Consider the following 12,030-nt stretch of genomic DNA (forward strand, 5'->3'; position numbering starts at 1 on the left):
TTATGTAATCAACTTATTATCTATCCATTGGATCATTTGTAAAACGCAATCGTTGTTACAAAATGCTCAAACAGTGTGATAAACGCGAAATATAATAATTTTTTATATTATTATTAACAAATTAATATTTTATTTATTATTCTTTTAAATATTATTTATAAATTACGTAATATCTGAATTTTCTGTATTTTCCATGAAAAAAGACTGCCAATTAAATGCAAGAAGAGCAAAATTATCTATATAAAAAAATTCTATACTTCTTTAGAGACTGAACGAAATTTGATAATTTGACACTGTGATAGTTTCTTATTTTTTATTTTTTTATATAGAATTTAAAAATTAAATTTTGCCCGCATAACATCTTTAGCAATCCTAGCCGATATAATATAAATTTAGAAAAAAATGTTTTTGAATTTTGTGAAGTTTAATACTTTTTATGCATATTTAATATTATTAGATGGATAATTATTTGCTTAACGATTAAATATTTTATATTATTTGTTCCATGGTTCTTCCTGCATAATATGAAATCTGTATTGATTTGAACCTTAATTTGATACAAATATCAGATTATGAGTAACACGTTAATCTAAAATATTTCCTATTTCGCTATTCTTTATTGCAAGTATTTACATTGTAACAATATATTTATATATTTATATTATTATATATTTACATATATTACTATATATATATTTAATAAATTGTTGCATAATATAATGATCTTTTTCTAATTTTCTTATACCTTCTTCTCTACGATATTTTATAACTGCAATCGAATTACAGACGAAACTGTTATCTTTTTTTAAATTGAGAAAGATTTTAAGATCCTAAAATCTAAAATCATATATTCCACGAATAATTTTTAAAAATATTCTTAATATTATAAAAGATTTTTTGTTATAAAAATCGATCAAAAAGATCAATATTATCCATTTAATATTCGCATCGTTACGAAATTTAAGATTTCTCTTGCAAAACTTTTATCTCAAAACCGTTTTATATCTACGTGTTTTGAATTTATTACCTCCTGTAACAGGATTCATTAGCCTCATATTTGATAAAAAATGCTATGTGTGATTCAATTTCTTCGAAATCTTAATCATCGCATTTTCACAGTAAAATAAGATCATAAGCCGTTTAAGGAGTACGGCAGGAAAATCGAAAAATTAAAAGAAATCCTTATTACATTATTGGAATATTACAAAAAAGAATTACGTCTTTCTTAACTCGACAACAAAAGAGACAATCGCGATAATCGTTTAAATTACATAGATAAATATTTTCCAAGATTTCAACACAAGAAATTCCCCAAGATCGATTATGTGTATTATATAAAAAAATTAAACATATCCAAATTAAAATATCCAAAGTAGGATACGCACGAGTTATCGATATTTAAGAATTTTCTTTCAAGATCTTGAATCTTAGCAATTATCATTTTCGTTTACAACTGCATTGAAATCCAGCTCTAGTAATATATTACGACATTTTACATGCATAGGATACACCTGTGATGCGTTACACAGAAAATGTCACGATACACGTTTACACATGTGTATTTACACACGTATATTTGTATGTATATTTGTGCGATGAAACGATTATGATTCAGCATCTCATCGACATCAATTACTTGCCTTATGGCGTCCCATGCCGCAAGGATGTTTATTCACGATACCGGTTGGAATTTCATTCAGTATCCAGGAGATTCCTGGTTTAAAAAAGAAAATAATTTTTAATTTGTAAATTTTAAAATTTATTCTCGCAATATTTTGTACAAAAGTTTTCATTACTGGTTTTTCAGAGAATATTAGGCAGGGATTCCCCTTTGCATCTATTTATTACAAGGGGAAAGAAAACATTGGAATACGTATTAAGCGATGAATATCGTAATTATTGAAATTGACGGAATAAGGATGAAAAGATTGATTGTTTAATTATTAACTTAACTATTTTAACTAACTACCAATTCTCTCATATCTTCAAGTCTCGTACTTAAAGATCCATCATGAAATTCATCATGAATGAGATTATGTTGTTAGTGATGATAAGCGAGAAGGTGAGAAATTACATCTTTTAACGTCCCAAAGGATTTCTTGGGATTGATTGTTTCTTTTCAAGAGAAGATTAGATTATATCGTCATAAAGACTAATTGATTAATTCGTACACATATTTTTCATGATGGATAATCTTTATTATGGAATATACTATTTTTATTAGATCTAATGTTAAATGTTTAATCGAAAAAAAGGAACATTAATTTGGAAAAACAAATTATCATAAACGTGTACGAAATTTCGAATGAAGAATGATAATCAATATGAATATTATTACGTCCAAGAATATTATTGTGCATAATGAACATATGGATACAGGAAGAAATACAAATATAAGAAGAAATCTCTCGGAAAATGCGAAAACGCTTCCCGATTAAGGAAATCATTCCCTACCATTCTAGACCGATTTCCTCACGGATTTTTGTTCTTCGCATGGAAGATCTGCGGAAAATATATCGAATTTGCAATTTTAACTCGCGGAAATTATCATTCGCGTCACAATCTTATGCAATATTGTGAAATTGAGAGATCCCTCTGACGTGGAACATTACAGTTTCAGCAATATACGTTTCTCGTTTGGCGAAGCAATGAATGCATCATGCAGATTTCCAATTGCGTTGGATAAATTTGATAAAGATGATTAATTTGAACTATTCAATTAACCGAACTTATAATATGAGATTTAGAATAAATCGTTCTATTTTTTTCTTAATTTTCATAGTGAAATTTATATTCACATCATAATTTTTTACTTATATATATAAGTTTGTACAACGTATATAAGGAATAATTGGTATTCAAAAAATTAAGTAAATATACGTATCACGGCTGTAAAACTGTCACTCGATCAAGATTACACGCAATTATTATTCAGATATTCGTATCGCATGTTCATTCATTGATTTCGGCACGCAATTTGATTCGACGTTTAAAACTTTTCTAATGATTCTAAACTCGATCTTCAATCTTACCATCTCTCTATACTCTAAATATTCCGTGAAAATTGATAATAATCGAAGAAATAAATAATAAACGAATAATTCTGCTGGCTCGTGTAAAATTCAGAGGTATCTTGCGAGAAAATTTCCATCGATTTTATTCTACATTGTCGTTGCCCGGTGAAAAATATTTTCAATTAACGGCTCACAGAGAAGCGAAGGTATCGATAGGGGGAGAGAGAAACAGTTTTTCTGGTATCGGATTTCGAAAGAATAACGGCCGTTAAAGGGTTCATAACGAGCGGAAACGCGAACGGCGTATTCCGCGCTTTTGCGAGGCGGTACACTGAAATTTTATATTTTTCCCCGGCGCAAATAAGAACGTGAAACTTTCATATATATTTTTTTCTTTTTTCCTCCCCTTCCTTCCTCCTGTTTTTTTCCTTCTTTTTTTCTTCTTCTCTTTTTTTTCCCCCTCTCTTTTCTTTTTGTTTTCCTCCCCGGAGAACTTCGCCACCGGTACAAGCTTCAATTAAAACTCCTGAAATACCGTTTATTATAATTTTTGTTTAACAAAGGAAACGCATCGACCGGGAGTGCGGCCGGTTTACAAACGCAAAAATGATATTTTTCTTTAATTTTCTGGCTTCCCTTTCAATGGACCGTTGGCGTGTTTCGACGTTAACAGAAACGTTTCGATGTTTCCTCTTAATAGGAGCGCTAGAACGGAAAAAAAAAACATCGAAAATCAAAAAAGAGATAGAAAATTCTATATTTTGTTTCTCTTTCCTTGCAGAATTCATTGATTTTTTTTTTTTTTTTTTTTTTTCAATTTCATCCAAACAACATCAGAAAACGCAATATGTAACGTTTTTTTTTCAAATTTCAAAAAGAGTCGTCTCGAGATTGTTTTCGTAAGTCCTTGTTTCTTTTTTTTTCTCTCCTACTAATTCGACATTCTGACATCGTTTGCCCGATGCACGATGAAAGCAAGAAGCATCTTTTGTTGGGAGAGAGAGATCTCGAAACGACGAACTTCCTCCCGCCTCGTTTCTCCAAAGTGGAGCACTTTCTGTCGCCGGATAAATGCGATTTCAAGCGAACTCCTTTTCCTTTCTTCCCTATATTTCTTCTTTTTTTCTTCTTTTTCTTCTTCTTCTTCTTCTTCTTCTTCTTCTCCTTCTTCTTCTTTTTCCACCCTCTATCTTTTATTTTTATTTCATTCGGATGCCACCGAATCGAATTTTTGTAGACGAGTTTTGACGGAGGGGAGGACACAACGCGATAGAAATGGCGGTGAAACGATTTAAGAGAGAAGCGCTTCAACCTTCAACAGGTAGAACGAGCTCAAAATAATCCCCGATGCTCTTTGAGAGCTCCTTACACAATCGGCCGTGGCGGTTGTCTTCCGAGAACTTCGCACCCTTTATCTCCACTGTGTACTTGAACTTCGAACGAAGTTTAAACGCGTGGAACCACATTATTAGATCTTCAGCAAATCTTTTTCTATTCTTACAACGAATTTCAAAACGATTACTCTTTTAATCGGAGATTCGTTCTTTATTTAATCGATGCTCTTTTATTTTCTCAAATTTAACCGTTTAACATTATTTTCGAAAAGATGGAAAACTTGTCGTCTCGAGTCCGTTTCTTCCATCCAATGATGCAACAAGAATATACGAAACGAGAAAAAGACGGGATATTTTTAATTTGTTTTTATTCGCTCAATTTTTGTAATTCTTTCCAACCGATCTGAGAAACTTTGCTCAACAGATGTTTCGACTATAGGAAAGCTATATATAACGTCATTAATTTATCAGTCCCAACGGGATTCCCAACGAGATTTTGTAACAACAACACGAAGAAAGTATTAGTCACATAATATCGCAATTAAAATTTCCATATTTTTATTCGTTCCAAGTATTTCGAAATTTTGGCGGGATTATTCGAGGCAGGAATTTCCAGATTTAAAGACGATCGAGCATCGCGGGGAGAGGACACGCAAGGAAAATTGCAGGTTACTCGAAGTCTTGCCGGTATATACATACATATTTATGAGGGTCGTCGAGTTGTTTACTTTTTATCAGGGGAACGTGATATCCCGCAGGGACATGGGACCCTTTGTTCTTACGCGAACTTTTTATTTCCGCGATCCCCGCATTTCAATCTCGCGGATGAATGCGCGCGCGAACTTCATAAACATCGAATCGCGGTTTCGATATTAAATTTATATCGCGACGCCCGGTGCTTACAATGCGAGCGCGTGTCAAGCGTATTTTTTCAATAGATCGTCAGAGACAAGCGAGGCGGTGGCGGTCCGCGGGAGTACGCTCGATTCTTCGTGTTTTTATCCGGTAAACAGGTGGCTGGAGTGCGTGGTGGCCCCAGAGATTGCGTGCACGCGTTTCTCTTATTCCAATTCCCCGAGTGCGCTCCTCCAGACTTTTGTTTCCGCCCGCTCGTCCTTTTGCACGCGTGAAAACATAATGCGCGCCTACATATCGATCCTTCGTTCCTCGATCACTCTCGCGCCGCTTGTTGCTCCCCGCGATTAATCGCGATCCAACGGGGCTCGAAACTCGGTGACGTCAACCGCGCGAAACAAGATGGAAAAAAGAGCGGCGGGACGATTTTTCGACGCCTCGTCCACGTCACAAAAGGAAAACCTGGCCTGCCGTCCCGGTATCTTGATTACGAACAAAACGTCGTATCGGTTGACGTTAAATGCGTGGATTTCAATCGCTCCTTTTATTTTGCTATTTTCTTGAAGATACGCGCGCGCGCGCGCGCGTATGAGTCAGGCGAGAACACGTTTTTGAAACGAGAAGAGTAAAACGGATGTGTGTACATGTGAATACTCCATACATTTATTATGGGACACTGACGTAAGTGCTCATTAATTGAAATGTAACCGGATGAAATCGTTGCTTCTCGAGAATCGTTTACGCGATAATCGGTGCGTCATCGCGAGGAAACATGCAGAAAGTTCGTTTTATCGTAAAATTTATTACGGTCGGTGGAGAAAGGATGTGGATATTTTCACGCTTTGACACAAAATTCCTCGAATAAGGAAGAATGTATTATATTATATCCTTTATTTTTACTTGTTTAACGCGGAGGTTTCATTTCAAAGATGCGAGGGTGAGAACTAGAGCGAGACGCTGGCAAGTTGGAGGCGAATCTCGCGTATGAAAAATTGCTTTTCCGGGTCGGTGGATGGGAGAGACAACAGCGGCTTATAATTAATCGAAATTTCCACTTGTTCGGAACGGGCTAAAATTCGCAACAGAGTTAAAATTCGTGGGTGTCCGAACGACGAGGAGGAGGATTTTATTTTGTTTGACGTATTTTGACGAGTACCGAGAATTTTCTTCCGAGGAAACGCAGTGCGGTATTACGCGGAGATATTGCGCTACACGTGGTTGCTCCCAAGTTACGATTTACGGTGAGCGTGGATGAAAGGTTTGAGGGAAGCGGAGTTGAAACCAGAGGTTCCAGGATTCACGCTGTTTAACCGGATAGTCCGCTGCGTGACTAATTCCTCCTCTCTCTCTCTCCCTCTCTCTCTGTTCCCACAGAGTTGTTCGAGTTTTTACGGATTTTTGTTGGGCCACGTATTATATCGGCTCTTAATCACCGGAAAATAAGAGAAACGCAAGAGTTGCGCAAGAAATGGAAAAGTTTACAAAGTTGAAACCGAGTCTCTTTATTCGAGATTCTTGATTCGTGACTCTGTTTCAGCTCGATCCGACACATATCCGATCCGCTTATTACCGCGGAGAGGAATATTGTAGAACGCGGTAGCACGATCGGTGAGGGGGAAATTTCTTGGGTAGTGAGAGGAAGAGAGGAGAGAAGGGGGAGGGGAAGGGAAATGGATCGAATTGAACCGGCGGTATTTCGCGAGGATCGCGGCGGTGTCGTCGTGGATGGTACAGTGGCGAAGTCCAACAATTCCAGAGCCCCCTTTTTTTCCCTCGGACAACGCGGTATAGCCAGGAAGAAAAAGGGCGAGAGGGAGGAAGGGATGGGTGTATGTGGAGGGCAAGAGAGGGTCGGTCGTGACCCAGGCGAAGCTCAGTAGGACGTAATCGTCCCTGAAGGGGATTTCGCATTTATCGTACACATTCACCCCCCTCGGCTCGATGCTCTCTCGCACAGCAGTTCGACGTACGAGAGCTACGAAACCGTACATAGTCCCCGGTGTCCGTGTACACGCGTGTACACGTTCATATATGTGTATATATATATATATATATATATATACATGTATATGTGTATGTATATATATATATGTATGCGTGCGCGCGCGTGCATGGTGCACGTGCACGTCCACGACGTATTTGTGGAAGAAAGGCAGCGCGGCATTGGGGTGCAAAGGGGAGGGGTGGGACAGGGTAGTGTAGGGTAGGTACGTATTTCGAAGACTATCAATCATTGGTAACCTGTAAAGGATCTAATTATCCTGGAGCTGACTGGGCTCCGTTCGCTGCACCCACCGCTCGTCTTGTCCACCCCCGTTTGGTACCGGTTCCTCCCCCTCCCGGCGGCCTCCGGCTGATCCTCCGGCCTGTTCTACTCACCCCCAGCCATCCTACCGGAGGCCACCCTTTTTCGCTCTAGCAACCACCCTTTTTCAGGATAGAAGAAGAGCGACGGAGACGGGAGACAGTACACCACCGGCACACGGTGGCAGTAGAGGGGCGGGGGTGGGACGAAGACAGGTGCGATGGGATGGGTAGAAAGCAACGAAAGAAGAGGAAGAAAGAGGAACGGGTTACGTTCGGAGACAGAGAGAAAGAAGAGGAGGAGGATGAGGAAGAGGAAGAGGAAGAGGAAGAGGATGAGGTGGAGGTGGAGGTGGAGGAGGAGGAGGTGGAACAGGGCGAAGAGAGCGAAGCCGAGTGGAGACGGGGGACGAGGAGGAGGTTTAGGTGGAGGAGGAAGAGGAGGAGGAGGAGGAGGGCAGGATGAAAAAAGAGAGGAAAGAGGAGAGAGAAAATTCGGTGTGTACGTGTTTGAGTGTATAAGAGCGCAAAGAGTGGCTCCCACCTCGGCAAGAGAGGCTGGCGTCGGTGTGCTCTGTGTGCCGGCTTTTTTTCGTACACGCCAGCATGTCTACCACCGCGTGGCCTGGCCCCCCACACGGCTGTGTGGGTGCGTGCGTGTGGCCAGGTGTATAATAGTGAGTGCGGGTAGTTGGTTAGGTGGCCCGGTCGATATATCAGGGCTCCGCTGCAGCTGTCTGTCAGCCTCGCGAACTCAGCGCGCTAGACGACTCGGGCTCGGGGTCTAGAGAAAAAACCGCTTCGTCTATCCTCCTCTTTTTCCCTCTTTCAACCCCACCGTCGTTCGGCCGCCGTTCACCAGCCTCTTTCCTTCCTCATCCTTCTCCCTCCCTCTTCTACCCTCCTCCCTCTTCCTCTCTTTCCCTTAAACTTCGTCCTTCCTCTCGCTCTCTTCTTCTTTCTCGCCGTCCCTCCTTCTCCTCTGTCTTCCTCCCTCGCCCTCTTTTCCCTCTTTTACCCTGCTTCTGGGTAATTTTTCATCGTTGCAGCGGACGACAGAAGCGCCGCGACGGCGGAGGCGGCGCTTCCGCATACAGCTGCACCGCCACTCACACGCGCACCCTGCACCGTGTGCACCTACACAGGGTGGTGGACGCGCGCGCTACCACCCTCCTGTCCCGCCCTCCCTCCCTCCCACCCGCCGGCGGAACCACCGGCTCGCATGTGCAACACGCGCACACGGACGAGGACCTCGTAGACCACACGAGGCTGACGCGCACACCGATACACGCTCACGCTTACCATGGAGGAGGGTGTACGGTGCACACGGTTGTTGGATATCGTCGAGGGATCAGGAAATTTTTGGCTCGCCAGAAGAAATATACGATAGCTCGCTTTCATGGGCTTTCTTTGGGGTGGTTGATCGTCGCGCTGCAGGAAGTTCTAGGCCACCGAGCTGCCAATGTTTTCGCCGAAATGTGTCGGAATGTTTGGTATAGAGTACGATCAACTTTGAAATCTTTTTCGAAGAAAGAAACTTTCGCCAGAAGATTTTCAACTTTCCCTACTTTTTATTTCGAATCTCGAATACTCTTTATGGAACTTATGTGTATCGTGATCGAAAAAAAAAAAAAAAATTTTCGATCGCGATCGTATATAACGCGTCTTTCTCTTTTGTTATTTTTCCTTTTTTTTTTTTTTTTTTTTCTTTCTTTTTTTTCGTTCGCCGCGCTGAAAATCTTTGACGAAGTAAATGACGGGTACCGGTTCACGTGCAGTTAAGCGTAATTATCGTTTATCTACCCCTGCGCGGTCGCGAGCCGCAAACGCGTCGCTAGATCGCAACTTCGGGTTCGATAAGGAATATTAATCCCCTGCCGCCCTGAGTACCCGGATGGACGGTCATTTTTAAAACTTCCATGATTATTTGCACTTTGTACTCGGTTATTGATATTAGTTTAATGGAAATTAACTTTGCGTTTAACTTTCGGATTGTTCCTTTCCTTCGACCCCTCTCGTTTCCTCCTTCCCTCCCCCTCCCCTTCCCCATCCATTCCCAACCCCTCACGAAACACCGCTTCATGATCGAGGAACTTAACTTGAGAACACTCTCGGCAACTCGAGTTACTTTTTAATTCGCTTAATCCAAATATTTTTAAACAACTCTCGTAGCGAATGAATTCTATTAGCCGCGCTTCCTTCTTCGATGGCAGCCACTTAAACACGCCTTTACAATTGATTACTCGATATCAAATGATCTGGTCGTACAAGTTAAATTTCTCAAGCTTTTCAAGATTTCATCAAGAAATTTCATCGAAAAATCACGATGCATCGCGTAAACAAACGATACGAACGAAATGTGTAAACGTGTACAATTAAAATCTGTATAAACAGGAAAAAAAAAAAAAAAAAAAGAAGAAAATTTCGCGAGCTTAGACAAATTGATCGTAGAATCGTAAACATCGCGATAAAAAAGTACTTCTCTCCGTTTTAACGAATAAACGTGCGTGTCCACTTTGTGTTTTTTAGAAATAGAAAATCTTACGTCTAATAATCGCGGAGCGTAATCTAAATTGCATCAATATTGAAACGCGCGTATTCGTCAAAGTGACGGTCGCGCGTTGCTTCCCTTTCGCCGTTGCTCGCGTTCCCCGCGAGTCTGGACGCGCTGACACGGTTTCGCCGTCATAAACATCGCGAAAGTGAAGACGCTTGCGAAAGTTCGGGGCGTTTACCGTCGTCAATGAGGTGTACTGTACGCGCACACGTTCGACCCCAACCACGTGGACCAATACAGTCAGACGGAGGGAGCGAGAAAGGGAAATGGATAGATAGATATAGAGACAGAGAGAGGGAGAGAGAGAGAGAGAGAGAGAGAGGGAATGGAAGGGTGGTCGCGCGAGCGCGGGAGGAACGTTGGGGAGGACCTACGAAAAAAACTGTCCAAGGTGTACACAGGCGCAACGAGGGTGCAGTCGCACGCGTGTATACGTGGCACGTATACACGCGTGCGCCTTCTACTCGTACGTTGCCGTCCCCACGCCTACACGCATGCATCCACACTTTCGCGTACGACCACCCTCGAAAAATCCGTTCAATCACACGCACACATGGATGGGGCACGGTGGAGCGCACACAAGCGGGGCGGGACACGACGTACGGACACGCACCAATACAATGGCGGACGTTCACGAAGATTCAGAAACGCGGATACACAAAGACAGGCAGGGTACGTAGGTAACCCTGCAAGCCCTCCCCATCCCACCATCCGCGACCACCCCAGTGGTCCTACCCCCGACCACCACCACCCCCGTAGCCCCATCCTTTCATGGTTGCGAACCTCTCTAGGGGAAAAAGTAGGAAAAGAGTGGGGAGGATCGATTTTTACTGGGGCAACCGCCCTCCTCCTCGTGCACCCTCCTGCATCAACTACCCCTCCTCTCACATCCTGTACTTTCCTGAGCTAGCCATGCCATGCCCTGTCCCGGTCGTAATGCACCGTCTCCGCCCCGGCTAACACCCCTTCGCCACCCACATTTATCCCACACCATCACCACCACCCACTCGCACCACCAACACCCCCCTCCCCATCCCCCCTCCCCTCCCCCTCCCATCATCCTCCGCCTTCTCATCCTCCCCCCAGGTTCGCCCTCCGCGTTTTATCTCTTTTTATTCTGCGAAAAATATTCAAAAGAGTTTTCGGATGATGGTGCATGACGATCTTTTAACCCGCCGCTTGCCTTCCGCGACGCGACGCCACCCCCTTTCTTCAACCGCCCCCCTCCCCTCCCCTCCCCGCTTCGATATCTTCGGGGGGGTACATCCAGGAAACGATTTAACCCCCCCCCCCCCTCTTTCCCTTAAGTGGCATCGAACAGCACGTCTGCTCGAATTTCTTCGACATTCCATTTTCCTTTTTTTTCTTTTTTTTTTTCTTTTCCGTTCTTTTTCTTTTTTTTTCTTTCTTTTTTTTGTTCTTCTTTCACTCTGTTATTCGGTTTTCAGATAGGGGATAGGGGAGGGACGAAGAATCATCCAGGCGAACGCGCGAGATTTCCGAAAGATTATCGAATCTATCGTTCTATCTCGTTCGTTACCAAGCCCCCCCTTCTCTCTCTCTCTCTCTCTCTCTCTCTCGTTCTCCAGTTCGTATTTTTTCTCCTTGATCCTTGGTCCAACCATTCCCACGCTCCTTCCATCCAAAAACTTTTCCTCCGACCAACCCTCTCCGACGTTTTGTTTTTTAATTTCGTCGTAGGTGCGCGGTTTAATTTCGCGAGTTAACGAGGCCGATGCTTAATTCGTCGCGCGAGGGTTAAACGAATTTTAACGACGATCGTTGCCGAGTTGTCGGGACACGTTAAAGGATAAGTGGATTTCCTCCGCGGATAGGGCGGTCGTAAACGCGCCACGACTTATACACGCCTCCACAGGCCGTCTCTCTCCACGCCGTCACGAGATTTTATTTCGGATTGATTTCGCGTTTACGCCGGCTCGCTCGCGTGGAAAATCGTCCTGTCCCG

At 42.4% G+C, this 12,030-nt stretch overlaps 1 long non-coding RNA gene across 1 annotated transcript in view; it reads right to left on the bottom strand.

Moving 5' to 3' along the window:
• Window positions 1–600: 600 nt before the first annotated feature.
• The window catches only part of LOC147656689 (uncharacterized), a 112,910-nt gene continuing 101,480 nt past the window's right edge, over window positions 601–12,030 (bottom strand). The window contains exon 2 of the long non-coding RNA XR_015293940.1: window positions 601–1,714. This is a non-coding gene — a long non-coding RNA (uncharacterized LOC147656689). The remainder of the gene's footprint in view (window positions 1,715–12,030) is intronic.

The sequence above is a fragment of the Apis florea genome, unplaced genomic scaffold, assembly GCF_048593485.1.
Source record: "Apis florea isolate Af1SG1 unplaced genomic scaffold, ASM4859348v1 contig_3515_pilon, whole genome shotgun sequence".
In the NCBI taxonomy this organism is placed as follows: Eukaryota; Metazoa; Arthropoda; class Insecta; order Hymenoptera; family Apidae; genus Apis; species Apis florea.